This window comes from Hydractinia symbiolongicarpus, chromosome 5 (assembly GCF_029227915.1).
Source record: "Hydractinia symbiolongicarpus strain clone_291-10 chromosome 5, HSymV2.1, whole genome shotgun sequence".
Taxonomy (NCBI): Eukaryota; Metazoa; Cnidaria; class Hydrozoa; order Anthoathecata; family Hydractiniidae; genus Hydractinia; species Hydractinia symbiolongicarpus.
Genome location: NC_079879.1, coordinates 3,062,639 through 3,090,074, shown reverse-complemented (window position 1 = coordinate 3,090,074; position 27,436 = coordinate 3,062,639). Strand labels below are relative to the sequence as shown.

General features: G+C 26.6%; 2 protein-coding genes across 3 annotated transcripts in view; both read right to left on the bottom strand.

The window, feature by feature from the left end:
* The window catches only part of LOC130644178 (protein MMS22-like), a 66,279-nt gene that overhangs the window by 12,584 nt on the left and 26,259 nt on the right, over positions 1-27,436 (bottom strand). The gene's annotated exons all lie outside the window — the stretch shown is intronic.
* The window catches only part of LOC130644186 (sorting and assembly machinery component 50 homolog A-like), a 73,050-nt gene that overhangs the window by 19,761 nt on the left and 25,853 nt on the right, over positions 1-27,436 (bottom strand). The gene's annotated exons all lie outside the window — the stretch shown is intronic.

Below are 27,436 nucleotides of genomic sequence, written 5' to 3'. Positions count from 1 at the left end.
TGTGGTAGTGACACCATATGAAATTATTAAAATGCGACATGTGTGTTTAATTTATTACGAAGAAGCTAATTATACAAAAAGTATGAAAATGTCCACAGAGTTATTATATGGTAATGTTTTGGTATAATAGTTATTATATGGTAATGTTTTGGTATAATAAATATTATTTGGTAATGTTTTGGTATAATAGTTATTACATGGTAATGTTTTGGTATAATATTGCGAAGATAGATGTCTATGTCGTAGTTACACTATATGAAACCAATACAAAGCAATATATCAGTTTAATTTATTACGAAGAAGTCAATTATACAGGAAGAATGAAAAGGTTTAGAGAGTTATTATTTGGTAATGTTTTGGTATTATATTACAAAGATGTGTATGTCGTAGTTACACCTTATCAAATTATTAAAATGTGATATATGCATTTAATTTATTACGAAGAAGCTAATTATACAAAAAGTATGAAAAGTCCACAGAGTTATTATTTCGTAATGTTTTGGTATTACATTCCAAATATGTGTATGTCGTAGGTACACCGTATCAAATTATTAAAATGTGATATATGCGTTTAATTTATTACAAAGAAGCTAATTATACAAGAAATGTGAAAATGTCAACAGAATTATTTTTTGGTAATGTTTTGGTATTATTTTGCGAAGATGTGTATGTGGTAGTGACACCATATGAAATTATTAAAATGCGACAAGTGTGATTAAATTAATACGAAGAAGTCAATTATAAAAGAAGTACGAAAAAGTCCACAGAGTTACTATTGGGGAATGTTTTGGTATTATTTTGCGAAGATGTGTATGTGGTAGTGACACCATATGAAATTATTAAAATGCGATAAGTGTGATTAAATTAATACGAAGAAGTTAATTATACAAAAAGTATGAAAATGTCCACAGAGTTATTATATGGTAATGTTTTGGTATAATAGTTATTATTTGGTAATGTTTTGGTATTATATTGCAAAGATGTGTATGTCGTAGTGACACCTTATCAAATTATTAAAATGTGATATATGCGTTTAATTTATTACGAAGAAGCTAATAATACAAAAAGTATGAAAAGTCCACAGAGTTATTATTTCGTAATGTTTTGGTATTACATTCCAAATATGTGTATGTCGTAGTTACACCGTATCAAATTATTAAAATGTGATATATGCGGTTAATTAATTACAAAGAAGCTAATTATACAAAAAGTATGAAAAAGTCCACAGAGTTACTATTTGGTAATGTTTTGGTATTAGTTTGCGAACATGTGTATGTGGTAGTGACACCATTTGAAATTATTAAAATGCGATAAGTGTGATTAAATTAATACGAAGAAGTTAATTATACAAAAAGTATGAAAATGTCCACAGAGTTATTATATGGTAATGTTTTGGTATAATAGTTATTATTTGGTAATGTTTTAGTATTATATTGCAAAGATGTGTATGTCGAAGTGACACCTTATCAAATTATTAAAATGTGATATATGCGTTTAATTTATTACGAAGAAGCTAATTATACAAAAAGTATGAAAATGTCCACAGAGTTATTATATGGTAATGTTTCGGTATAATAGTTATTATTTGGCAATGTTTTGGTATAATAGTTATCATTTGGTAATGTTTTGGTATAATAAATATCATTTGGTAATGTTTCGGTATAATAGTTATTATTTGGCAATGTTTTGGTATAATAGTTATTTTTTGGTATTGTTTCGGTATAATAGTTATTATTTAGCAATGTTTTGGTATAATAGTTATTTTTTGGTATTGTTTTGGTATAATAAATATTATTTGGTAATGTTTCGGTATAATAGTTATTATTTGGCAATGTTTTGGTATAATAGTTATCATTTGGTAATGTTTCGGTATAATAGTTATTATTTGGCAATGTTTTGGTATAATAGTTATCATTTGGTAATGTTTTGGTATAATAAATATTATTTGGTAATGTTTCGGTATATTAGTTATTATTTGGCAATGTTTTGGTATAATAGTTATCATTTGGTAATGTTTCGGTATAATAGTTATTATTTGGCAATGTTTTGGTATAATAGTTATCATTTGGTAATGTTTTGGTATAATAGTTATTATTTGGTAATGTTTTGGTATAATAGTTATTATTTGGTAATGTTTTGGTATAATAGTTATTATTTGGTAATGTTTTGGTATAATAGTTATTATTTGGTAATGTTTTGGTATAATAGTTATCATTTGGTAATGTTTTGGTATAATAAATATTATTTGGTAATGTTTCGGTATAATAGTTATTACATGGTAATGTTTTGGTATAATATAGCGAAGATAGATGTCTATGTCGTAGTTACACTATATGAAACCAATACAAAGCAATATATCAGTTTAATTTATTACGAAGAAGTCAATTATACAGGAAGAATGAAAAGGTTTACAGAGTTATTATTTGGTAATGTTTTGGTATTATATTACAAAGATGTGTATGTCGTAGTTACACCTTATCAAATTATTAAAATGTGATGTATGCATTTAATTTATTACGAAGAAGCTAATTATACAAAAAGTATGAAAAGTCCACAGAGTTATTATTTCGTAATGTTTTGGTATTACATTCCAAATATGTGTATGTCGTAGGTACACTGTATCAAATTATTAAAATGTGATATATGCGTTTAATTTATTACAAAGAAGCTAATTATACAAAAAGTATGAAAAAGTCCACAGAGTTACTATTTGGTAATGTTTTGGTATAACATTGCAAAGATGTGTATGTGGTAGTGACACCATATGAAATTATTAAAATGCAATATGTGTGTTTAATTTATTACGAAGAAATCAATTATAAAAAAGGACGAAAATGTCCACAGAGTTATTATTTGGTAATGTTTTGGTATAATAGTTATTATTTGGTAATGTTTTGGTATTATATTTCAGAAATGTGAATGTCACAGTTACGTCATATGAAATTATTAAAATGAGATATGTGTGTTTAATTTATTACGAAGAAGTGAATTATAAAAGAAGTACGAAAAAGTCCACAGAGTTAGCATTTAGTAGTATTAATAGTAGTACAAAGTTAGGAAGTGTATTTCATCGTACCAGCATATGAAATTATTTAAAAGCAATATATGCTTTTAATCTATTACAAAGAAGTTAATTATACAAGAAGAATTAAAAAACCCCAAGAGTTATTATTTGGTAATGTTTTGGTATAATATTGCGAAGATAGATGTTGTAGTACACCATAATACACCATTACACAATATGAAAATATTAAAAAGCGATATATGTGTTTAATTTATTACGAAGAAGCAATTATACAAGAAGTGTGAGGTAATGTTTTGGTATTATTTTGCGAAGATGTGTATGTGGTAGTGACACCATATGAAATTATTAAAAAGCGACATGTGTGTTTAATTTATTACGAAGAAGCTAATTATACAAAAAGTATGAAAATGTCCACAGAGTTATTATATGGTAATGTGTTGGTATAATAGTTATTATATGGTAATGTTTTGGTATAATAAATATTATTTGGTAATGTTTTGGTATAATAGTTATTACATGGTAATGTTTTGGTATAATATTGCGAAGATAGATGTCTATGTCGTAGTTACACTATATGAAACCAATACAAAGCAATATATCAGTTTAATTTATTACGAAGAAGTCAATTATACAGGAAGAATGAAAAGGTTTACAGAGTTATTATTTGGTAATGTTTTGGTATTATATTACAAAGATGTGTATGTCGTAGTTACACCTTATCAAATTATTAAAATGTGATATATGCATTTAATTTATTACGAAGAAGCTAATTATACAAAAAGTATGAAAAGTCCACAGAGTTATTATTTCGTAATGTTTTGGTATTACATTCCAAATATGTGTATGTCGTAGGTACACCGTATCAAATTATTAAAATGTGATATATGCGTTTAATTTATTACAAAGAAGCTAATTATACAAGAAATGTGAAAATGTCAACAGAATTATTTTTTGGTAATGTTTTGGTATTATTTTGCGAAGATGTGTATGTGGTAGTGACACCATATGAAATTATTAAAATGCGACAAGTGTGATTAAATTAATACGAAGAAGTCAATTATAAAAGAAGTACGAAAAAGTCCACAGAGTTACTATTGGGGAATGTTTTGGTATTATTTTGCGAAGATGTGTATGTGGTAGTGACACCATATGAAATTATTAAAATGCGATAAGTGTGATTAAATTAATACGAAGAAGTTAATTATACAAAAAGTATGAAAATGTCCACAGAGTTATTATATGGTAATGTTTTGGTATAATAGTTATTATTTGGTAATGTTTTGGTATTATATTGCAAAGATGTGTATGTCGTAGTGACACCTTATCAAATTATTAAAATGTGATATATGCGTTTAATTTATTACGAAGAAGCTAATAATACAAAAAGTATGAAAAGTCCACAGAGTTATTATTTCGTAATGTTTTGGTATTACATTCCAAATATGTGTATGTCGTAGTTACACCGTATCAAATTATTAAAATGTGATATATGCGGTTAATTAATTACAAAGAAGCTAATTATACAAAAAGTATGAAAAAGTCCACAGAGTTACTATTTGGTAATGTTTTGGTATTAGTTTGCGAACATGTGTATGTGGTAGTGACACCATTTGAAATTATTAAAATGCGATAAGTGTGATTAAATTAATACGAAGAAGTTAATTATACAAAAAGTATGAAAATGTCCACAGAGTTATTATATGGTAATGTTTTGGTATAATAGTTATTATTTGGTAATGTTTTAGTATTATATTGCAAAGATGTGTATGTCGAAGTGACACCTTATCAAATTATTAAAATGTGATATATGCGTTTAATTTATTACGAAGAAGCTAATTATACAAAAAGTATGAAAAGTCCACAGAGTTATTATTTCGTAATGTTTTGGTATTACATTCCAAATATGTGTATGTCGTAGTTACACCGTATCAAATTATTAAAATGTGATATATGCGGTTAATTAATTACAAAGAAGCTAATTATACAAAAAGTATGAAAAAGTCCACAGAGTTACTATTTGGCAATGTTTTGGTATTAGTTTGCGAACATGTGTATGTGGTAGTGACACTATATGAAATTATTAAAATGCGACATGTGTGTTTAATTTATTACGAAGAAGCTAATTATACAAAAAGTATGAAAATGTCCACAGAGTTATTATATGGTAATGTTTTGGTATAATAGTTATTATTTGGTAATGTTTTGGTATAATAGTTATTATTTGGTAATGTTTTGGTATAATAGTTATTATTTGGTAATGTTTTGGTATAATAGTTATCATTTGGTAATGTTTTTGTATAATAAATATTATTTGGTAATGTTTCGGTATAATAGTTATTACATGGTAATGTTTTGGTATAATATAGCGAAGATAGATGTCTATGTCGTAGTTACACTATATGAAACCAATACAAAGCAATATATCAGTTTAATTTATTACGAAGAAGTCAATTATACAGGAAGAATGAAAAGGTTTACAGAGTTATTATTTGGTAATGTTTTGGTATTATATTACAAAGATGTGTATGTCGTAGTTACACCTTATCAAATTATTAAAATGTGATGTATGCATTTAATTTATTACGAAGAAGCTAATTATACAAAAAGTATGAAAAGTCCACAGAGTTATTATTTCGTAATGTTTTGGTATTACATTCCAAATATGTGTATGTCGTAGGTACACTGTATCAAATTATTAAAATGTGATATATGCGTTTAATTTATTACAAAGAAGCTAATTATACAAAAAGTATGAAAAAGTCCACAGAGTTACTATTTGGTAATGTTTTGGTATAACATTGCAAAGATGTGTATGTGGTAGTGACACCATATGAAATTATTAAAATGCAATATGTGTGTTTAATTTATTACGAAGAAATCAATTATAAAAAAGGACGAAAATGTCCACAGAGTTATTATTTGGTAATGTTTTGGTATAATAGTTATTATTTGGTAATGTTTTGGTATTATATTTCAGAAATGTGAATGTCACAGTTACGTCATATGAAATTATTAAAATGAGATATGTGTGTTTAATTTATTACGAAGAAGTGAATTATAAAAGAAGTACGAAAAAGTCCACAGAGTTAGCATTTGGTAGTATTAATAGTAGTACAAAGTTAGGAAGTGTATTTCATCGTACCAGCATATGAAATTATTTAAAAGCAATATATGCTTTTAATCTATTACAAAGAAGTTAATTATACAAGAAGAATTAAAAAACCCCAAGAGTTATTATTTGGTAATGTTTTGGTATAATATTGCGAAGATAGATGTTGTAGTACACCATAATACACCATTACACAATATGAAAATATTAAAAAGCGATATATGTGTTTAATTTATTACGAAGAAGCAATTATACAAGAAGTGTGAGGTAATGTTTTGGTATTATTTTGCGAAGATGTGTATGTGGTAGTGACACCATATGAAATTATTAAAAAGCGATAAGTGTGATTAAATTAATACGAAGAAGTCAATTATAAAAGAAGTACGAAAAAGTCCACAGAGTTACTATTTGGTAATGTTTTGGTATTATATTGCGAAGATGTGCATGTGGTAGTGACACCATATGAAATTATTAAAATGCGACATGTGTGTTTAATTTATTACGAAGAAGCTAATTATACAAAAAGTATGAAAATGTCCACAGAGTTATTATATGGTAATGTTTTGGTATAATAGTTATTATATGGTAATGTTTTGGTATAATAAATATTATTTGGTAATGTTTTGGTATAATAGTTATTACATGGTAATGTTTTGGTATAATATTGCGAAGATAGATGTCTATGTCGTAGTTACACTATATGAAACCAATACAAAGCAATATATCAGTTTAATTTATTACGAAGAAGTCAATTATACAGGAAGAATGAAAAGGTTTACAGAGTTATTATTTGGTAATGTTTTGGTATTATATTACAAAGATGTGTATGTCGTAGTTACACCTTATCAAATTATTAAAATGTGATATATGCATTTAATTTATTACGAAGAAGCTAATTATACAAAAAGTATGAAAAGTCCACAGAGTTATTATTTCGTAATGTTTTGGTATTACATTCCAAATATGTGTATGTCGTAGGTACACCGTATCAAATTATTAAAATGTGATATATGCGTTTAATTTATTACAAAGAAGCTAATTATACAAGAAGTGTGAAAATGTCAACAGAATTATTTTTTGGTAATGTTTTGGTATTATTTTGCGAAGATGTGTATGTGGTAGTGACACCATATGAAATTATTAAAATGCGACAAGTGTGATTAAATTAATACGAAGAAGTCAATTATAAAAGAAGTACGAAAAAGTCCACAGAGTTACTATTGGGGAATGTTTTGGTATTACATTGCAAAGATGTGCATGTGGTAGTGACACCATATGAAATTATTACAATGCGATATGTGTATTTAATATATTACGAAGAAGTTAATCATACAAAAAGTATGAAAATGTCCACAGAGTTATTATATGGTAATGTTTTGGAATAATAGTTATTATATGGTAATGTTTTGGTATAATAGTTATTATTTCGTAATGTTTTGGTATTACATTCCAAATATGTGTATGTCGTAGGTACACCGTATCAAATTATTAAAATGTGATATATGCGTTTAATTTATTACAAAGAAGCTAATTATACAAGAAGTGTAAAAAGGTCAACAGAATTATTTTTTGGTAATGTTTTGGTATTATTTTGCGAAGATGTGTATGTGGTAGTGACACCATATGAAATTATTAAAATGCGATAAGTGTGATTAAATTAATACGAAGAAGTTAATTATACAAAAAGTATGAAAATGTCCACAGAGTTATTATATGGTAATGTTTTGGTATAATAGTTATTATTTGGTAATATTTTGGTATTATATTGCAAAGATGTGTATGTCGTAGTGACACCTTATCAAATTATTAAAATGTGATATATGCGTTTAATTTATTACGAAGAAGCTAATTATACAAAAAGTATGAAAAGTCCACAGAGTTATTATTTCGTAATGTTTTGGTATTACATTCCAAATATGTGTATGTCGTAGTTACACCGTATCAAATTATTAAAATGTGATATATGCGTTTAATTAATTACAAAGAAGCTAATTATACAAAAAGTATGAAAAAGTCCACAGAGTTACTATTTGGTAATGTTTTGGTATTATATTGCGAAGATGTGCATGTGGTAGTGACACCATATGAAATTATTAAAATGCGACATGTGTGTTTAATTTATTACGAAGAAGCTAATTATACAAAAAGTATGAAAATGTCCACAGAGTTATTATATGGTAATGTTTTGGTATAATAGTTATTATATGGTAATGTTTTGGTATAATAAATATTATTTAGTAATGTTTTGGTATAATAGTTATTACATGGTAATGTTTTGGTATAATATTGCGAAGATAGATGTCTATGTCGTAGTTACACTATATGAAACCAATACAAAGCAATATATCAGTTTAATTTATTACGAAGAAGTCAATTATACAGGAAGAATGAAAAGGTTTACAGAGTTATTATTTGGTAATGTTTTGGTATTATATTGCGAAGATGTGCATGTGGTAGTGACACCATATGAAATTATTAAAATGCGACATGTGTTTAATTTATTACGAAGAAGCTAATTATACAAAAAGTATGAAAATGTCCACAGAGTTATTATATGGTAATGTTTTGGTATAATAGTTATTATTTGGTAATGTTTTGGTATAATAGTTATTATTTGGTAATGTTTTGGTATAATAGTTATTATTTGGTAATGTTTTGGTATAATAGTTATTATTTGGTAATGTTTTGGTATAATAGTTATTATTTAGTAATGTTTTGGTATAATAGTTATCATTTGGTAATGTTTTGGTATAATAAATATTATTTGGTAATGTTTTGGTATAATAAATATTATTTGGTAATGTTTTGGTATAATAGTTATTATATCGTAATGTTTTGGTATAATAGTTATTATTTGGTAATGTTTTGGTATAATAGTTATTATTTGGTAATGTTTTGGTATAATAGTTATTATATCGTAATGTTTTGGTATAATAGTTATTATTTGGTAATGTTTTGGTATAATAGCTATTATTTGGCAATGTTTTGGTATAATAGTTATTACATGGTAATGTTTTGGTATAATATTGCGAAGATAGATGTCTATGTCGTAGTTACACTATATGAAACCAATACAAAGCAATATATCAGTTTAATTTATTACGAAGAAGTCAATTATACAGGAAGAATGAAAAGGTTTAGAGAGTTACTATTTGGTAATGTTTTGGTATAACATTGCAAAGATGTGTATGTGGTAGTGACACCATATGAAATTATTAAAATGCAATATGTGTGTTTAATTTATTACGAAGAAATCAATTATAAAAAAGGACGAAAATGTCCACAGAGTTATTATTTGGTAATGTTTTGGTATAATAGTTATTATTTGGTAATGTTTTGGTATTATATTTCAGAAATGTGAATGTCACAGTTACGTCATATGAAATTATTAAAATGAGATATGTGTGTTTAATTTATTACGAAGAAGTGAATTATAAAAGAAGTACGAAAAAGTCCACAGAGTTAGCATTTGGTAGTATTAATAGTAGTACAAAGTTAGGAAGTGTATTTCATCGTACCAGCATATGAAATTATTTAAAAGCAATATATGCTTTTAATCTATTACAAAGAAGTTAATTATACAAGAAGAATTAAAAAACCCCAAGAGTTATTATTTGGTAATGTTTTGGTATAATATTGCGAAGATAGATGTTGTAGTACACCATAATACACCATTACACAATATGAAAATATTAAAAAGCGATATATGTGTTTAATTTATTACGAAGAAGCAATTATACAAGAAGTGTGAGGTAATGTTTTGGTATTATTTTGCGAAGATGTGTATGTGGTAGTGACACCATATGAAATTATTAAAAAGCGATAAGTGTGATTAAATTAATACGAAGAAGTCAATTATAAAAGAAGTACGAAAAAGTCCACAGAGTTACTATTTGGTAATGTTTTGGTATTATATTGCGAAGATGTGCATGTGGTAGTGACACCATATGAAATTATTAAAATGCGACATGTGTGTTTAATTTATTACGAAGAAGCTAATTATACAAAAAGTATGAAAATGTCCACAGAGTTATTATATGGTAATGTTTTGGTATAATAGTTATTATATGGTAATGTTTTGGTATAATAAATATTATTTGGTAATGTTTTGGTATAATAGTTATTACATGGTAATGTTTTGGTATAATATTGCGAAGATAGATGTCTATGTCGTAGTTACACTATATGAAACCAATACAAAGCAATATATCAGTTTAATTTATTACGAAGAAGTCAATTATACAGGAAGAATGAAAAGGTTTACAGAGTTATTATTTGGTAATGTTTTGGTATTATATTACAAAGATGTGTATGTCGTAGTTACACCTTATCAAATTATTAAAATGTGATATATGCATTTAATTTATTACGAAGAAGCTAATTATACAAAAAGTATGAAAAGTCCACAGAGTTATTATTTCGTAATGTTTTGGTATTACATTCCAAATATGTGTATGTCGTAGGTACACCGTATCAAATTATTAAAATGTGATATATGCGTTTAATTTATTACAAAGAAGCTAATTATACAAGAAGTGTGAAAATGTCAACAGAATTATTTTTTGGTAATGTTTTGGTATTATTTTGCGAAGATGTGTATGTGGTAGTGACACCATATGAAATTATTAAAATGCGACAAGTGTGATTAAATTAATACGAAGAAGTCAATTATAAAAGAAGTACGAAAAAGTCCACAGAGTTACTATTGGGGAATGTTTTGGTATTACATTGCAAAGATGTGCATGTGGTAGTGACACCATATGAAATTATTACAATGCGATATGTGTATTTAATATATTACGAAGAAGTTAATCATACAAAAAGTATGAAAATGTCCACAGAGTTATTATATGGTAATGTTTTGGAATAATAGTTATTATATGGTAATGTTTTGGTATAATAGTTATTATTTCGTAATGTTTTGGTATTACATTCCAAATATGTGTATGTCGTAGGTACACCGTATCAAATTATTAAAATGTGATATATGCGTTTAATTTATTACAAAGAAGCTAATTATACAAGAAGTGTAAAAAGGTCAACAGAATTATTTTTTGGTAATGTTTTGGTATTATTTTGCGAAGATGTGTATGTGGTAGTGACACCATATGAAATTATTAAAATGCGATAAGTGTGATTAAATTAATACGAAGAAGTTAATTATACAAAAAGTATGAAAATGTCCACAGAGTTATTATATGGTAATGTTTTGGTATAATAGTTATTATTTGGTAATATTTTGGTATTATATTGCAAAGATGTGTATGTCGTAGTGACACCTTATCAAATTATTAAAATGTGATATATGCGTTTAATTTATTACGAAGAAGCTAATTATACAAAAAGTATGAAAAGTCCACAGAGTTATTATTTCGTAATGTTTTGGTATTACATTCCAAATATGTGTATGTCGTAGTTACACCGTATCAAATTATTAAAATGTGATATATGCGTTTAATTAATTACAAAGAAGCTAATTATACAAAAAGTATGAAAAAGTCCACAGAGTTACTATTTGGTAATGTTTTGGTATTATATTGCGAAGATGTGCATGTGGTAGTGACACCATATGAAATTATTAAAATGCGACATGTGTGTTTAATTTATTACGAAGAAGCTAATTATACAAAAAGTATGAAAATGTCCACAGAGTTATTATATGGTAATGTTTTGGTATAATAGTTATTATATGGTAATGTTTTGGTATAATAAATATTATTTAGTAATGTTTTGGTATAATAGTTATTACATGGTAATGTTTTGGTATAATATTGCGAAGATAGATGTCTATGTCGTAGTTACACTATATGAAACCAATACAAAGCAATATATCAGTTTAATTTATTACGAAGAAGTCAATTATACAGGAAGAATGAAAAGGTTTACAGAGTTATTATTTGGTAATGTTTTGGTATTATATTGCGAAGATGTGCATGTGGTAGTGACACCATATGAAATTATTAAAATGCGACATGTGTTTAATTTATTACGAAGAAGCTAATTATACAAAAAGTATGAAAATGTCCACAGAGTTATTATATGGTAATGTTTTGGTATAATAGTTATTATTTGGTAATGTTTTGGTATAATAGTTATTATTTGGTAATGTTTTGGTATAATAGTTATTATTTGGTAATGTTTTGGTATAATAGTTATTATTTGGTAATGTTTTGGTATAATAGTTATTATTTAGTAATGTTTTGGTATAATAGTTATCATTTGGTAATGTTTTGGTATAATAAATATTATTTGGTAATGTTTTGGTATAATAAATATTATTTGGTAATGTTTTGGTATAATAGTTATTATATCGTAATGTTTTGGTATAATAGTTATTATTTGGTAATGTTTTGGTATAATAGCTATTATTTGGTAATGTTTTGGTATAATAGTTATTATATCGTAATGTTTTGGTATAATAGTTATTATTTGGTAATGTTTTGGTATAATAGCTATTATTTGGCAATGTTTTGGTATAATAGTTATTACATGGTAATGTTTTGGTATAATATTGCGAAGATAGATGTCTATGTCGTAGTTACACTATATGAAACCAATACAAAGCAATATATCAGTTTAATTTATTACGAAGAAGTCAATTATACAGGAAGAATGAAAAGGTTTAGAGAGTTATTATTTGGTAATGTTTTGGTATTATATTACAAAGATGTGTATGTCGTAGTTACACCTTATCAAATTATTAAAATGTGATATATGCATTTAATTTATTACGAAGAAGCTAATTATACAAAAAGTATGAAAAGTCCACAGAGTTATTATTTCGTAATGTTTTGGTATTACATTCCAAATATGTGTATGTCGTAGGTACACCGTATCAAATTATTAAAATGTGATATATGCGTTTAATTTATTACAAAGAAGCTAATTATACAAGAAGTGTGAAAATGTCAACAGAATTATTTTTTGGTAATGTTTTGGTATTATTTTGCGAAGATGTGTATGTGGTAGTGACACCATATGAAATTATTAAAATGCGACAAGTGTGATTAAATTAATACGAAGAAGTCAATTATAAAAGAAGTACGAAAAAGTCCACAGAGTTACTATTGGGGAATGTTTTGGTATTATTTTGCGAAGATGTGTATGTGGTATGACACCATATGAAATTATTAAAATGCGATAAGTGTGATTAAATTAATACGAAGAAGTTAATTATACAAAAAGTATGAAAATGTCCACAGAGTTATTATATGGTAATGTTTTGGTATAATAGTTATTATTTGGTAATGTTTTGGTATTATATTGCAAAGATGTGTATGTCGTAGTGACACCTTATCAAATTATTAAAATGTGATATATGCGTTTAATTTATTACGAAGAAGCTAATTATACAAAAAGTATGAAAAGTCCACAGAGTTATTATTTCGTAATGTTTTGGTATTACATTCCAAATATGTGTATGTCGTAGTTACACCGTATCAAATTATTAAAATGTGATATATGCGGTTAATTAATTACAAAGAAGCTAATTATACAAAAAGTATGAAAAAGTCCACAGAGTTACTATTTGGTAATGTTTTGGTATTAGTTTGCGAACATGTGTATGTGGTAGTGACACTATATGAAATTATTAAAATGCGACATGTGTGTTTAATTTATTACGAAGAAGCTAATTATACAAAAAGTATGAAAATGTCCACAGAGTTATTATATGGTAATGTTTTGGTATAATAGTTATTATTTGGTAATGTTTTGGTATAATAGTTATTATTTGGTAATGTTTTGGTATAATAGTTATTATTTGGTAATGTTTTGGTATAATAGTTATTATTTGGTAATGTTTTGGTATAATAGCTATTATTTGGTAATGTTTTGGTATAATAGTTATTACATGGTAATGTTTTGGTATAATATTGCGAAGATAGATGTCTATGTCGTAGTTACACTATATGAAACCAATACAAAGCAATATATCAGTTTAATTTATTACGAAGAAGTCAATTATACAGGAAGAATGAAAAGGTTTAGAGAGTTATTATTTGGTAATGTTTTGGTATTATATTACAAAGATGTGTATGTCGTAGTTACACCTTATCAAATTATTAAAATGTGATATATGCATTTAATTTATTACGAAGAAGCAATTATACAAAAAGTATGAAAAGTCCACAGAGTTATTATTTCGTAATGTTTTGGTATTACATTCCAAATATGTGTATGTCGTAGGTACACCGTATCAAATTATTAAAATGTGATATATGCGTTTAATTTATTACAAAGAAGCTAATTATACAAGAAGTGTGAAAATGTCAACAGAATTATTTTTTGGTAATGTTTTGGTATTATTTTGCGAAGATGTGTATGTGGTAGTGACACCATATGAAATTATTAAAATGCGACAAGTGTGATTAAATTAATACGAAGAAGTCAATTATAAAAGAAGTACGAAAAAGTCCACAGAGTTACTATTGGGGAATGTTTTGGTATTATTTTGCGAAGATGTGTATGTGGTAGTGACACCATATGAAATTATTAAAATGCGATAAGTGTGATTAAATTAATACGAAGAAGTTAATTATACAAAAAGTATGAAAATGTCCACAGAGATATTATATGGTAATGTTTTGGTATAATAGTTATTATTTGGTAATGTTTTGGTATTATATTGCAAAGATGTGTATGTCGTAGTGACACCTTATCAAATTATTAAAATGTGATATATGCGTTTAATTTATTACGAAGAAGCTAATTATACAAAAAGTATGAAAAAGTCCACAGAGTTACTATTTGGTAATGTTTTGGTATTAGTTTGCGAACATGTGTATGTGGTAGTGACACTATATGAAATTATTAAAATGCGACATGTGTGTTTAATTTATTACGAAGAAGCTAATTATACAAAAAGTATGAAAATGTCCACAGAGTTATTATATGGTAATGTTTTGGTATAATAGTTATTATTTGGTAATGTTTTGGTATAATAGTTATTATTTGGTAATGTTTTGGTATAATAGTTATTATTTGGTAATGTTTTGGTATAATAGTTATTATTTGGTAATGTTTTGGTATAATAGCTATTATTTGGTAATGTTTTGGTATAATAGTTATTACATGGTAATGTTTTGGTATAATATTGCGAAGATAGATGTCTATGTCGTAGTTACACTATATGAAACCAATACAAAGCAATATATCAGTTTAATTTATTACGAAGAAGTCAATTATACAGGAAGAATGAAAAGGTTTAGAGAGTTATTATTTGGTAATGTTTTGGTATTATATTACAAAGATGTGTATGTCGTAGTTACACCGTATCAAATTATTAAAATGTGATATATGCGGTTAATTAATTACAAAGAAGCTAATTATACAAAAAGTATGAAAAAGTCCACAGAGTTACTATTTGGTAATGTTTTGGTATTAGTTTGCGAACATGTGTATGTGGTAGTGACACTATATGAAATTATTAAAATGCGACATGTGTGTTTAATTTATTACGAAGAAGCTAATTATACAAAAAGTATGAAAATGTCCACAGAGTTATTACATGGTAATGTTTTGGTATAATAGTTATTATTTGGTAATGTTTTGGTATAATAGTTATTATTTGGTAATGTTTTGGTATAATAGTTATTATTTGGTAATGTTTTGGTATAATAGTTATTATTTGGTAATGTTTTGGTATAATAGCTATTATTTGGTAATGTTTTGGTATAATAGTTATTACATGGTAATGTTTTGGTATAATATTGCGAAGATAGATGTCTATGTCGTAGTTACACTATATGAAACCAATACAAAGCAATATATCAGTTTAATTTATTACGAAGAAGTCAATTATACAGGAAGAATGAAAAGGTTTAGAGAGTTATTATTTGGTAATGTTTTGGTATTATATTACAAAGATGTGTATGTCGTAGTTACACCTTATCAAATTATTAAAATGTGATATATGCATTTAATTTATTACGAAGAAGCAATTATACAAAAAGTATGAAAAGTCCACAGAGTTATTATTTCGTAATGTTTTGGTATTACATTCCAAATATGTGTATGTCGTAGGTACACCGTATCAAATTATTAAAATGTGATATATGCGTTTAATTTATTACAAAGAAGCTAATTATACAAGAAGTGTGAAAATGTCAACAGAATTATTTTTTGGTAATGTTTTGGTATTATTTTGCGAAGATGTGTATGTGGTAGTGACACCATATGAAATTATTAAAATGCGACAAGTGTGATTAAATTAATACGAAGAAGTCAATTATAAAAGAAGTACGAAAAAGTCCACAGAGTTACTATTGGGGAATGTTTTGGTATTATTTTGCGAAGATGTGTATGTGGTAGTGACACCATATGAAATTATTAAAATGCGATAAGTGTGATTAAATTAATACGAAGAAGTTAATTATACAAAAAGTATGAAAATGTCCACAGAGATATTATATGGTAATGTTTTGGTATAATAGTTATTATTTGGTAATGTTTTGGTATTATATTGCAAAGATGTGTATGTCGTAGTGACACCTTATCAAATTATTAAAATGTGATATATGCGTTTAATTTATTACGAAGAAGCTAATTATACAAAAAGTATGAAAAAGTCCACAGAGTTACTATTTGGTAATGTTTTGGTATTAGTTTGCGAACATGTGTATGTGGTAGTGACACTATATGAAATTATTAAAATGCGACATGTGTGTTTAATTTATTACGAAGAAGCTAATTATACAAAAAGTATGAAAATGTCCACAGAGTTATTATATGGTAATGTTTTGGTATAATAGTTATTATTTGGTAATGTTTTGGTATAATAGTTATTATTTGGTAATGTTTTGGTATAATAGTTATTATTTGGTAATGTTTTGGTATAATAGTTATTATTTGGTAATGTTTTGGTATAATAGCTATTATTTGGTAATGTTTTGGTATAATAGTTATTACATGGTAATGTTTTGGTATAATATTGCGAAGATAGATGTCTATGTCGTAGTTACACTATATGAAACCAATACAAAGCAATATATCAGTTTAATTTATTACGAAGAAGTCAATTATACAGGAAGAATGAAAAGGTTTAGAGAGTTATTATTTGGTAATGTTTTGGTATTATATTACAAAGATGTGTATGTCGTAGTTACACCTTATCAAATTATTAAAATGTGATATATGCATTTAATTTATTACGAAGAAGCTAATTATACAAAAAGTATGAAAAGTCCACAGAGTTATTATTTCGTAATGTTTTGGTATTACATTCCAAATATGTGTATGTCGTAGGTACACCGTATCAAATTATTAAAATGTGATATATGCGTTTAATTTATTACAAAGAAGCTAATTATACAAGAAGTGTGAAAATGTCAACAGAATTATTTTTTGGTAATGTTTTGGTATTATTTTGCGAAGATGTGTATGTGGTAGTGACACCATATGAAATTATTAAAATGCGACAAGTGTGATTAAATTAATACGAAGAAGTCAATTATAAAAGAAGTACGAAAAAGTCCACAGAGTTACTATTGGGGAATGTTTTGGTATTATTTTGCGAAGATGTGTATGTGGTAGTGACACCATATGAAATTATTAAAATGCGATAAGTGTGATTAAATTAATACGAAGAAGTTAATTATACAAAAAGTATGAAAATGTCCACAGAGTTATTATATGGTAATGTTTTGGTATAATAGTTATTATTTGGTAATGTTTTGGTATTATATTGCAAAGATGTGTATGTCGTAGTGACACCTTATCAAATTATTAAAATGTGATATATGCGTTTAATTTATTACGAAGAAGCTAATTATACAAAAAGTATGAAAAGTCCACAGAGTTATTATTTCGTAATGTTTTGGTATTACATTCCAAATATGTGTATGTCGTAGTTACACCGTATCAAATTATTAAAATGTGATATATGCGGTTAATTAATTACAAAGAAGCTAATTATACAAAAAGTATGAAAAAGTCCACAGAGTTACTATTTGGTAATGTTTTGGTATTAGTTTGCGAACATGTGTATGTGGTAGTGACACTATATGAAATTATTAAAATGCGACATGTGTGTTTAATTTATTACGAAGAAGCTAATTATACAAAAAGTATGAAAATGTCCACAGAGTTATTATATGGTAATGTTTTGGTATAATAGTTATTATTTGGTAATGTTTTGGTATAATAGTTATTATTTGGTAATGTTTTGGTACAATAGTTATTATTTGGTAATGTTTTGGTATAATAGTTATTATTTGGTAATGTTTTGGTATAATAGCTATTATTTGGTAATGTTTTGGTATAATAGTTATTACATGGTAATGTTTTGGTATAATATTGCGAAGATAGATGTCTATGTCGTAGTTACACTATATGAAACCAATACAAAGCAATATATCAGTTTAATTTATTACGAAGAAGTCAATTATACAGGAATGAAAAGGTTTAGAGAGTTATTATTTGGTAATGTTTTGGTATTATATTACAAAGATGTGTATGTCGTAGTTACACCTTATCAAATTATTAAAATGTGATATATGCATTTAATTTATTACGAAGAAGCTAATTATACAAAAAGTATGAAAAGTCCACAGAGTTATTATTTCGTAATGTTTTGGTATTACATTCCAAATATGTGTATGTCGTAGGTACACCGTATCAAATTATTAAAATGTGATATATGCGTTTAATTTATTACAAAGAAGCTAATTATACAAGAAGTGTGAAAATGTCAACAGAATTATTTTTTGGTAATGTTTTGGTATTATTTTGCGAAGATGTGTATGTGGTAGTGACACCATATGAAATTATTAAAATGCGACAAGTGTGATTAAATTAATACGAAGAAGTCAATTATAAAAGAAGTACGAAAAAGTCCACAGAGTTACTATTGGGGAATGTTTTGGTATTATTTTGCGAAGATGTGTATGTGGTAGTGACACCATATGAAATTATTAAAATGCGATAAGTGTGATTAAATTAATACGAAGAAGTTAATTATACAAAAAGTATGAAAATGTCCACAGAGTTATTATATGGTAATGTTTTGGTATAATAGTTATTATTTGGTAATGTTTTGGTATTATATTGCAAAGATGTGTATGTCGTAGTGACACCTTATCAAATTATTAAAATGTGATATATGCGTTTAATTTATTACGAAGAAGCTAATTATACAAAAAGTATGAAAAGTCCACAGAGTTATTATTTCGTAATGTTTTGGTATTACATTCCAAATATGTGTATGTCGTAGTTACACCGTATCAAATTATTAAAATGTGATATATGCGGTTAATTAATTACAAAGAAGCTAATTATACAAAAAGTATGAAAAAGTCCACAGAGTTACTATTTGGTAATGTTTTGGTATTAGTTTGCGAACATGTGTATGTGGTAGTGACACCATTTGAAATTATTAAAATGTGATAAGTGTGATTAAATTAATACGAAGAAGTTAATTATACAAAAAGTATGAAAATGTCCACAGAGTTATTATATGGTAATGTTTTGGTATAATAGTTATTATTTGGTAATGTTTTGGTATTATATTGCAAAGATGTGTATGTCGTAGTGACACCTTATCAAATTATTAAAATGTGATATATGCGTTTAATTTATTACGAAGAAGCTAATTATACAAAAAGTATGAAAAGTCCACAGAGTTATTATTTCGTAATGTTTTGGTATTACATTCCAAATATGTGTATGTCGTAGTTACACCGTATCAAATTATTAAAATGTGATATATGCGGTTAATTAATTACAAAGAAGCTAATTATACAAAAAGTATGAAAAAGTCCACAGAGTTACTATTTGGTAATGTTTTGGTATTAGTTTGCGAACATGTGTATGTGGTAGTGACACTATATGAAATTATTAAAATGCGACATGTGTGTTTAATTTATTACGAAGAAGCTAATTATACAAAAAGTATGAAAATGTCCACAGAGTTATTATATGGTAATGTTTTGGTATAATAGTTATTATTTGGTAATGTTTTGGTATAATAGTTATTATTTGGTAATGTTTTGGTATAATAGTTATTATTTGGTAATGTTTTGGTATAATAGTTATCATTTGGTAATGTTTTGGTATAATAAATATTATTTGGTAATGTTTCGGTATAATAGTTATTATTTGGCAATGTTTTGGTATAATAGTTATCATTTGGTAATGTTTTGGTATAATAAATATCATTTGGTAATGTTTCGGTATAATAGTTATTATTTGGCAATGTTTTGGTATAATAGTTATCATTTGGTAATGTTTTGGTATAATAGTTATTATTTGGTAATGTTTTGGTATAATAGTTATTATTTGGTAATGTTTTGGTATAATAGTTATTATTTGGTAATGTTTTGGTATAATAGTTATTATTTGGTAATGTTTTGGTATAATAGTTATCATTTGGTAATGTTTTGGTATAATAAATATTATTTGGTAATGTTTCGGTATAATAGTTATTACATGGTAATGTTTTGGTATAATATAGCAAAGATAAATGTCTATGTCGTAGTTACACTATATGAAACCAATACAAAGCAATATATCAGTTTAATTTATTACGAAGAAGTCAATTATACAGGAAGAATGAAAAGGTTTACAGAGTTATTATTTGGTAATGTTTTGGTATTATATTACAAAGATGTGTATGTCGTAGTTACACCTTATCAAATTATTAAAATGTGATGTATGCATTTAATTTATTACGAAGAAGCTAATTATACAAAAAGTATGAAAAGTCCACAGAGTTATTATTTCGTAATGTTTTGGTATTACATTCCAAATATGTGTATGTCGTAGGTACACCGTATCAAATTATTAAAATGTGATATATGCGTTTAATTTATTACAAAGAAGCTAATTATACAAAAAGTATGAAAAAGTCCACAGAGTTACTATTTGGTAATGTTTTGGTATTAGTTTACGAAGATGTGTATGTGGTAGTGACACTATATGAAATTATTAAAATGCGATATGTGTTTTTAATTTATTACGAAGAAGTTAATTATAAAAAAAGTACGAAAATGTCCACAGAGTTATTATTTGGTAATGTTTTGGTATAATAGTTATTATTTGGTAATGTTTTGGTATTATATTTCAGAAATGTGAATGTCACAGTTACGTCATATGAAATTATTAAAATGAGATATGTGTGTTTAATTTATTACGAAGAAGTGAATTATAAAAGAAGTACGAAAAAGTCCACAGAGTTAGCATTTGGTAGTATTAATAGTAGTACAAAGTTAGGAAGTGTATTTCATCGTACCAGCATATGAAATTATTTAAAAGCAATATATGCTTTTAATCTATTACAAAGAAGTTAATTATACAAGAAGAATTAAAAAGCCCCAAGAGTTATTATTTGGTAATGTTTTGGTATAAAATTGCGAAGATAGATGTTGTAGTACACCATAATACACCATTACACAATATGAAAATATTAAAAAGCGATATATGTGTTTAATTTATTACGAAGAAGCAATTATACAAGAAGTGTGAGGTAATGTTTTGGTATTATTTTGCGAAGATGTGTATGTGGTAGTGACACCATATGAAATTATTAAAAAGCGATAAGTGTGATTAAATTAATACGAAGAAGTCAATTATAAAAGAAGTACGAAAATGTCCACAGAGTTATTATATGGTAATGTTTTGGTATAATAGTTATTATATGGTAATGTTTTGGTATAATAAATATTATTTGGTAATGTTTTGGTATAATAGTTATTACATGGTAATGTTTCGGTATAATAGTTATTATTTGGCAATGTTTTGGTATAATAGTTATTATTTGGTAATGTTTTGGTATAATATTGCGAAGATAGATGTCTATGTCGTAGTTACACTATATGAAACCAATACAAAGCAATATATCAGTTTAATTTATTACGAAGAAGTCAATTATACAGGAAGAATGAAAAGGTTTACAGAGTTATCATTTGGTAATGTTTTGGTATAATAGTTATTATTTGGTAATGTTTTGGTATAATATTGCGAAGATAGATGTCTATGTCGTAGTTACACTATATGAAAACAATACAAAGCAATATATCAGTTTAATTTATCACGAAGAAGTCAATTATACAGGAAGAATGAAAAGGTTTACAGAGTTATTATTTGGTAATGTTTTGGTATTATATTACAAAGATGTGTATGTCGTAGTTACACCTTATCAAATTATCAAAATGTGATATATGCATTTAATTTATTACGAAGAAGCTAATTATACAAAAAGTATGAAAAGACCACAGAGTTATTATTTCGTAATGTTTTGGTATTACATTCCAAATATGTGTATGTCGTAGGTACACCGTATCAAATTATTAAAATGTGATATATGCGTTTAATTTATTACAAAAAAGCTAATTATACAAGAAGTGTGAAAAGGTCAACAGAATTATTTTTTGGTAATGTTTTGGTATTATTTTGCGAAGATGTGTATGTGGTAGTGACACCATATGAAATTATTGAAATGCGATAAGTGTGATAAAATTAATACGAAGAAGTCAATTATAAAAGAAGTACGAAAAAGTCCACAGAGTTATTATTTCGTAATGTTTTGGTATAACACTGCAAAGATGTGTATGTGGTAGTGACACCATATGAAATTATTAAAATGCGATAAGTGTGATTAAATTAATACGAAGAAGTCAATTATAAAAGAAGTACGAAAAAGTCCACAGAGTTACTATTTGGTAATGTTTTGGTATTATATTGCGAAGATGTGCATGTGGTAGTGACACCATATGAAATTATTAAAATGCGACATGTGTGTTTAATTTATTACGAAGAAGCTAATTATACAAAAAGTATGAAAATGTCCACAGAGTTATTATATGGTAATGTTTTGGAATAATAGTTATTATATGGTAATGTTTTGGTATAATAGTTATTATATGGTAATGTTTTGGTATAATAGTTATTATATGGTAATGTTTTGGTATAATAGTTATTATATGGTAATGTTTTGGTATTATATTGCAAAGATGTGTATGTCGTAGTTACACCTTATCAAATTATTAAAATGTGATATGCGTTTAATTTATTACGAAGAAGCTAATTATACAGCAAGAATGAAATGGTCCACAGAGTTATTATTTGGTAATGTTTTGGTATAACACTGCAAAGATGTGTATGTGGTAGTGACACCATATAAAATTATTAAAATGCAATATGTGTGTTTAATTTATTACGAAGAAGTCAATTATAAAAGAAGCACGAAAAAGTCCACAGAGTTATTATTTGGTAACGTTTTAGTATTATATTGCCAAAACGTGTATGTCGTAGTTAAACCACACGAAATTACTAAAAAGCGATGTATGGTTTTAATTTATTGCGAGAAAGTTTAAAAAAACCAGAGTTATTATTCAGCAATGTTTTGGTATTACATTGCGAAGATATGTATGTGGTACTGACACCATATGAAATTATTAAAATGCGATACGTGTGTTTAACTTATTACGAAGAAGTCAATTATAAAAGAAGTACGAAAAGGTCCACAGAGTTATCATTTGGTAATGTTTTGGTATAATAGTTATTATTTGGTAATGTTTTGGTATAATAGTTATCATTTCGTAATGTTTTGGTATAATAGTTATTATTTGGCAATGTTTTGGTATTATATTGCCGAAATGTGTATGTCGCAGTTACGCCATATAAAATTATTAAAATACGATAAGTGTGTTTAATTTATTACGAAGAAGTCAATTATAAAAGAAGTATGAAGAAGTCCAAAGTTATTATTTGGTAATGTTTTGGTATAATATTTATTATTTGGTAATATTTGGGTATTATATTGGAGAAATGTGTATGTCATAGTTACACCTTATCAAATTATTAAAATGTGATATATGTGTTTAATTTATTACGACAAAGCTAATTATACAAAAAGTATGAAAAGTCCACAGAGTTATTATTTCGTAATGTTTTGGAATTACATTGCAAATATGTGTATGTCGTAGTTACACCGTATCAAATTATTAAAATGTGATATATGGGTTTAATTTACTACGAAGAAGCTAATTATAAAAAAAGTATGAAAAGTCCACAGAGTTATTATTTCGTAATGTTTTGGTATTACATTGCAAAGATGTGTATGTAGTAGTTACACCTTATCAAATTATTAAAATGTGATATATGTGTTTAATTTATTACGAAGAAGCTAATTATACAAAAAGTATGAAAAGTCCACAGAGTTATTATTTCGTAATGTTTTGGTATTACATTGCAAATATGTGTATGTCGTAGTTACACCGTATCAAATTATTAAAATGTGATATATGCGTTTAATTTATTACGAAGAAGCTAATTATACAAAAAGTATGAAAAGTCCACAGAGTTATTATTTCGTAATGTTTTGGTATTACATTGCAAAGATAGATGTGCATGTTGTAGTTACACTATATGAAATCAATACAAATCAATATATCTGTTTAATTTATTACGAAGAAGTCAATTATTCAGCAAGAATGAAATGGTCCACATAGTTATTATTTGGTAATGTTTTGGTATTATTTTGCGAAGATGTGTATGTGGTAGTGACACCATATAAAATTATTAAAATGCGATATGTGTTTTTAATTTATTACGAAGAAGTCAATTATAAAAGAAGTACGAAAAAGTCCACAGAGTTATTATTTGGTAATCTTTTGGTATTTTATTTCAGAAATGTGTATGTCGCAGTTACACCATATGAAATTATTAAAATGAGATATGTGTGTTTAATTTATTACGAAGAAGTGAATTATAAAAGAAGGACGAAAAAGTCCACAGAGTTAGCATTTGGTAGTATTAATAGTAGTACAAAGTTAGGAAGTGCATTTCATCGTACCAGCATACGAAATTATTTAAAAGCAATATATGCTTTTAATCTATTACAAAGAAGTTAATTATACAAGAAGAATTAAAAAGCCCCAAGAATTATTATTTGGTAATGTTTTGGTAAAATATTGCGAAGATAGATGTTGTAGTACACCATAATACACCATTACACCATATGAAAATATTAAAAAGCAACATATGTGTTTAATTTATTACGAAGAAGGCAATTATACAAGAAGTGTGAAAAGGCCAACAGAATTATTGTTTGGTAATGTTTTTTATTTTCCATGATGTGTATGTGGTAGTTACACTATATGAAATTATTAAAATGTGAACACTATATGAAATTATTAAAATGCGATAAGTGTGTTTAATTTATTACGAAGAAGTCAATTATAAAAGAAGTATGAAAAGTCCACAGAGTTATTATTTGGCAATGTTTTGGTATAATAGTTATTATTTGGTAATGTTGTGGTATTATATTGCGAAAATGTGTATGTCGTAGTTACACCTTATGGAATTATTAAAAGGCGATATATGCGTTTAATTTATTACGGAGAGGCTAATTATAAAAAAAGTATGAAAAGTCCACAGTTATTATTTCGTAATGTTTTGGTATTACATTGCGAAGATAGATGTGTATGTCGTAGTTACACTATAGGAAACCATTACAAAGCAATATATCTGTTTAATTTATTACGAAGAAGTCAATTATACAGCAAGAATGAAAAGGTCCACAGAGTTATTATTTGGTAATGTTTTGGTATAATATTGTAAAGATGTGTATGTGGTACTGAGACAATATGAAATTTTTAAAATGCGATATGTGTGTTTAATTTATTACGAAGAAGTTAATTATAAAAGAAGTACGTTGGTATTACAGTGTGAGGACATTGAAGAAAAGAAGTCAAATTACAGACATAAAGCACGAAGAAAGGCCAAAGGTATATTGGTTGTTATTATTTTATTTAGTTACAACAAAATACATCGCCCAGGAATATATTTTAAAGTAATTTTTTAATCTTTATGAGAAGTGCAAAATTACATTCACAGTATATAAGGGTTTGCAGTTTATAAATGGTTTTTTTATTATCATTGTACTCTTGAATAAAAGGTAGCTTAAATTTCTTAGCCTTTTAGTAGATTGTTGGCAGGTTCTTACACATTAAATTAGACATTAGGCATTATATCTTTTACAATTGAACACAAAAATGCAAGCAAATGTAAAGGAACATGCCTAGAAAATAAAGATGACATTGCTGATGCAAATATAACTATTTAAATTCTTTTCTGTTCACAGTTTGCTTAACCACATTTATTTTCCAACTCTGGTTTATGTATCACTGTCTTCATTGTCATGCAATATCGAAGTTTGGTGTAAAAATTTTTTCCAGTGACGACTTAATACAAAATGAAATTATCCGCAAAGCAATTTTTAGTTTCTAATGTCATTCATTTACAGGTTTTAAGTATGCCGTATAATAATATAAAGACTGTTTCTGTCTGTCCATCTGTAACAGGCAAAGTAAATATTTTGTCATTTCCCTTCGATGTAGTCGAAAAAGCACAACATCAGGAGCTTAAATTTAAAGGTATAAAGTCATTACACTGCAGCTAACACTTTGAGGCCACATAACTTAAAAACAGGGTGGTGACACCAGTCATTTTTCAATGTGTGGGTAACTAGGGACAACATGGGATCAAATTGGGTCATTTTCCAAACCTTGTTCCCAAACCCGTTTTGAAAGGAATGGGTTGTATGGCGTCATCATAAATACTTTAAACCCCAATATTTCTGCAACCTTTTGTCAGAAGTCCATGATCCTATACATTTTCTTGATCAGTGTTTCAAGATCTGTAGAATGAAGAAAACGGGTATAACATTTTTGCATTTTGACTGGCATCTCTTTAGGTGTTCGTCGAAAACATATGATCCTACACATTATTTTGATCACTGTTTCCAGCTCTAAATATTAGGGGCAACAGGCAAAATTTGGAAAAAATAAAATCTGTGTATTGACGGGTCCTTGTAGACGTCATTAAAATTCAAGTGATGTTTTTTTTCCATTGTTGCATTGCCTAAGTAGATTTTCCCACTGACTAGTAAAGTATAAATGTAAACATATAATTTATTTTACAGTTCCTTTTTCATTGAAGTGTATGCAAACTATCTTGCATCTTATTGTTTAATCTCTTACAATAATACGGAGAGTGTGTCTGTGTATCTGTAACAGGCAAAGTGGATGTGTTCATTTTCCTTTGATGTAGCCGAAAAACTTATGTCTCAAATGTTAAATTTTCTGACGTTACGGCGCGACGTCAATAACATTACTTTAACGTCAATAACCTATATTAAATTATTGAAGCAATTACAGCGCAACCTAAAATTTTGAGGTCAAATTACTTGGAAACGAAGTGGTGATGTCAATGATTTTTTACCGCGTAGGTAACTAGGCACCACCTAGGACCAATTTGGGTAATTTTCCCAAACCTGGGTCTACGAATCCGTTTCGGATTGGACG